Raw genomic sequence first — 5426 nt, 5'->3', positions numbered from 1 at the left:
CACTGTTGGAATTGTAAATTGGTGCAGCCACTATGGAAAAGAGTATGGAGATTCCTCAAAAAATTGATAATATCATTACCATATGATCCACTTCTGGGTATTTATCTGAAGAATATAAAACACTAATTCCAAAAGATATATGCACTCCTATGTTCATTGAAACATTATTTACAGTAGCCAAGATATGGAAACAATCTAACTGTCCCTTGATGGATGAATGAATAAAGAAGATGTAGTAAATGTATATAATGGGATATTACTCAGAGGCATAAAAAATAATGAAATCTTGCCAGTTGAGATAATAAAGATGGAACTTGAGGGCATAATGCTAAGTAAAATAAGTCAGAAAGAGAAAGACAAATACTGTACAATTTCATTCATATGTGGAATCTTAAAAAAACAAACGAAACAAAACAAAAAACAAAAATACTTACAGATACAGAGAACAGATTGGTGGTTACCAGAGGAGAAGGGAGTTGGAAGGTGGGCAAATGAGGTAAAGGGGTCAATTGCATGGTGATGGATAATAACTAGAACTTTGGGGGCTATCACTCTGTAGTATATACAGATGTCGAATTTTAATATTGTACACCTAAAACATATAATTTAAGGAAAAAAGCTTAATCCTGTGTTTTCTGATTCCATATCTGTTGCTCTCTTCATTACATTATACAGCTTTTTATTTTATTCCTTTTCTACGTGACTGTATTTGGAAGAAAGCACATATCAAAATGTATACTTTGATAGATTTTTTCCACTTCAAAGTAAAATTTAATAGCATTTAACATTATTTCAGCTACTTTCAAACCCACGCTGAGGTGTTTGTACAAATAAGGCCTATAATGTTAAGCCTGAATAAGCACTACAATTTTCCAGGTAGGTAATTATGATGTGATGCTTTTCCAAAAGTCTGTTTATTGCTGTCATTGTTGTTGAATACTGTAAAACTCCAGTAATAAACAGTATTGACTGTATCTTCTACAAATTAATCATATGTGCCGCATTCTATACAGAAATTTTAACGTATTTCTTGTACAAAGTTTACAAACATTTTTAAGCACAAAGAGTAGAAACAGCATCTCTGCCCAACGCCTTATCTTCAGAAGCAGGTTCTAATTCAAGAGCTCTGTGATAATGTTATACTTTAAGTGAAATGGCATGAAATCAGGAAACAAAAGATTTGGCTTGACTCACTTCCAGGCCCAGTTCTGCTTGTGATCATGTTACTTTTCTTTTTGTTGGCAAGTGTTTTGCCAGGTACTTTACATTGTCTTAGGTTGGGTTCCCTAGAAGCAGTGTTTTAGTTGGGAATTCCTTTGCATGTTTCCTTAATAGGATGCTGTCAGAGAAACAGATAAACAAGTAAAGAAATCAGGATAGGGAGAGTGGAAGGAAGCACACACAAATCTGGAATGTAAATTGAACCTCAGAGCCTGTCTTACCTTGAGTCAAGAAAGCAGGGCTTTTGTACCCTCTGTCCTGGCCAAGGCTTCATTGACTCAGACACCCTGGGATGGTACCCATGGCCTAAGTCCCAAGCACCTTCCAGTCAGGTGGCTTCAACTGCCCAAAGACAGTTCTTACAGGAGAAAGACATTTTTCAAAGCACTGGCACCAGCTGAGAGATGGGCGCACCAACAAAACTGATAAAGCTGATCCAGTGGGATCCGGAAGGGCATCGAAAGTTGGTGTCACACTTGTGTACTACCTTATTTCATTTTGAATGCATTTTTGACATCTCACCCAGTTTGGAGGAGAGAAGCTGTGGCCTTAAGAGTCTAAACAAGTTGCCTATAGGTCATATGGTCAGTAAATAGCGGTGCTAGAATAGCCATGCCTGTTGTACCTCCTGTTGATATAGCTCCAAATCATCAACCGAGAAAATATAGAATAGTCTTACAAGATCCAAAACAGATGACAGGTTATGCTGATGACAGATTTGATCACCACTAATACTGACGTTATTAGTTTAAAAAGTATGTTTCTGTAACCCAACTTGTTTTTTGCAGCGATCTAATTTCCACCCACCGAAGTCTCTTGAACACTTTCTTTAAGCTCCTTTAACATGTCAAAAGAACTCTTTACTACTTCGCTATCTGAGCTTACCTTCTTTCTACCCTACTCCTTTGATAGCATCATCTAGAGAAGTTGTTTTCACCTCTGGGTGTAACTTTTCCTATTGTTAGGATTCACAAATCCCTCCTTCTTAATTTCTTTCTTTTGTTCCTTTTTTTATTTTATTTTTTATAATATAACAGTCTTCTGTGGTTAGAGCTGAGGGTTGCATAATTCCTCTGTTGTCCTGTGCCCTTCTCACAGACAGTACTTTTATAGCTGTAAATACACAGAAACACATGCATGCCTTAGTGGGGGTTATGCCAAAGAAGCACTGACTTGCAATTACAGAAGTGTGGGTTGTAAATAGATCTTGATTCCCATTTGTAGTTACTGTTTCATTGAAGCATAAACAAGATGTCTTGGGAAATGGATGGAGATAAAATAAGCAAGGCAGGCATTTAGAATCACCTAAGCCAGTGCTTCTCATACACTGTTGCTGCTTGGAGCCCAGGACTTACTCTGACTTGTAAAATAGGACAAGCAAGGTCTATAATTCATTTCTATTTACGCAAATTTTTATTATTTCTTTTATTCTGTTTTTCTTTAGACTTAAATTGCTCTTCTTTTGCTAGTTTCCCAAGGCGGAAATATAGGTTATGTACTTTACATCTTCCTTCTTTTCTAATATATGAATTTAATACTCTGAGTACTTTATATATAATTTTCCTCTGAGTACTTTTTCCACTTCATTTCACATTGTTTGATAAATTGTGGTTTTATTTTCATTTAGCTCAAAATGTATTTCTTTTTCTTTTCCATTTTTATTTCATTTATTTCACTTAAGTTGGGACTTCTTTGACTTGTGTGCTGTGTAGATTTTAATTTTCATATATGAGTTCTGACAACTTTGAGAGCTTTGTTACAATGATGTTGCCAACCTTTTTTGATATCAGAGGGATTATTTGTTATGAATTTGTACCAACTCGACAAACAGTTAACCAACTCTACTATTTGGAAGTGCTGAAAAGGCTGTGTGAAAAAGTTAGACGACCTCAACTTTTTGCCAGCAATTCATGGCTCTTGCATCACGACAGTGCATCAGCTCACACGGCACTGTGTGTGAGGGAATTTTTAGCCAGTAAAAAAATTACTGTATTGGAACAGCCTCCTTACTCACCTGATCTGGCCCCCAGGGACTTCTTTCTTTACCAGAAGATAAAGACAATATTGAAAGGAAGACATTTTGATGGCATTCAGTACATCAAGGGTAATACAACAACAGCTCTGATGACCGTTCCAGAAAATGAGTTCCAAAATTGCTTTGAAGGGTGGACTAGGTGCTGGCGTTGGTGCATAGCTTCCCAAGGGGAGTCCTTCAAAGGTGACCATAGTGATATTCAGCAATGAGGTAGGTAGCACTTTTAGTAGAATGTTTGCCAACTTAATTGTCCAACCTGGTATATCCATAGGGAACATTTTATTACACAGTACCAAGCAAACGTTAGTCATAAATAAAAAGACTGATAAATTTGACTAAATTAAATCCAAAAACAAGATGGATGAATCTCAAAGTTACTATGTAGAGCAAAAGAAGCTAGCTACAAAAGAATAATTTAAATGCTCCAAATCAAAGACAAACCACTGATAAATCAGATTTTTAAAAATGTAAGTATATGCCGAATAAAGAAGGCATGTGTAAAAGAATAGATGCAAAAATATTAAATTTATAAAAAATTGAAAAAGGAAAACCATGCAAATATTAGCCAAAAGAAACCTCTATAACTATAGTATGTTCCAAACTAATTTTTTTGTGCTAGGAATCAGATCAGTAGTTGCTGGCAGTGACGATGGGCATGGTGGTGGAGAGAGGAGTTTTGAACGCAAAGGGGCAGGAATGAACATGCTGAGGTGAAGGCAGTGTTTTAAATCTAATTATTTAATGAGGTTAAGCAAACTCATACTGTGTTACTAAGCAATTTTATATCAACGGAAATGCATGCATATGTGGAACATAAAACTTAAATAAGAAGGTTTACCAGTAGTATGAAAACAATCTAAATATCCATTGACAGAAAAGAGATTAGTGAAGTACGAAGTTGTTATGGACTCTACATTTGTGTCACCCCATAATTCATAAGTTGAAGGTCCCCCCCACACACACACCCAGGTGGTATTTGGAAATACGACCTTTGGGACGTAATTAGGGTTAGATTAAGTCATGCCAGTATGTCGAGTCCCATGGGGAGCGGGGAGTGGGAGCGAGGAGGGCAGCTTTAGGATTAAGAAAAGACAGTAGCCATGAATAGAGTTTAAGTAGGGCCAAGGGACCTGCAGCCTCAAGGACTGGGCTGGGTGCCCAATCCGGCCTATGCATTAGTTTTTATTACTTAGGTGAGAAAATAAAGGAGATAAAGCTTGTCAATCTCAAGATCTGTGAATTCCATACATCATAATAGGAAACTGATTCAAGCCAATCACCCTTGCCTGCAGGCAGCTGAAATTTAAGTCTCAAGATGTCTGTACTTCCCCAAGGGACAAAACCTTTATGCATATGAATAGATGGAGAGCACACCATTGAATCTCTTCCCCTGCAGGTTTTGGGAAGGAATGCAGCCACAGAGGCAGAGGCTCTCCTTAGCCTGGGGAAGGTGGGGGGCTGTGCCCACCTCTATGAACCCCGTGGATTCTCCTGTTGGTCCCCACTTGACTGCACCTGGCTTGAGTTGTCCCCCCCCAACCCCACCCCGTGGGGAATCTTACTCGTCATTGGCTGAACAGCCATCTTTCTGGGGCCAAACTGGGAGACACAAGATGCAAGCCCAAAGGTGAAGCAAAGTCCCTGAAACGATCTGTCTCACAGACTCTCCTTTCTTTAGGGGCAGGTGCAAGGAGACAGACGGGTAGTCTGCTGCGTGGCCACATCAATGGGGCCTTCATGATGGTATTAGTAGCCTTACAGAAAGTGAAAGAGAAAGCGATCTTTCTATCTTCATGAGCACAGAAGAAAGGCCATGTAAGGATGAAGCAAGAAGGCATCAATCTGGAGGCCAGGAAGACAGCTCTCACCTGGAACCGAATCAGCTGGCACCTTGATCTTGGAATTCCCAGCTCCAGAACTGTGAGACGTAAAATTCTGTTATTTAAGCGACCCAGTCTGTGGCATTTTGTTATAGAAACCCCAAGTGGGCTAAGAGAGGAACATTGCTGCAAGTATACTATACAACTCAGGAAATAAAAGAACAAGACAGATACATCTCACAAACATCATGTAGATTAGAAGAGGTCAAACATAGGAGAACCCATATTATTGACTCCATTTAAATTTATTTCAAAAACTGGTAAAAGTGCATTCTAATATTAGGGAAACA

Source organism: Rhinolophus ferrumequinum, chromosome 21 (genome assembly GCF_004115265.2).
Source record: "Rhinolophus ferrumequinum isolate MPI-CBG mRhiFer1 chromosome 21, mRhiFer1_v1.p, whole genome shotgun sequence".
NCBI lineage: Eukaryota > Metazoa > Chordata > Mammalia > Chiroptera > Rhinolophidae > Rhinolophus > Rhinolophus ferrumequinum.
Note: the sequence above shows the minus strand (reverse complement) of the source record.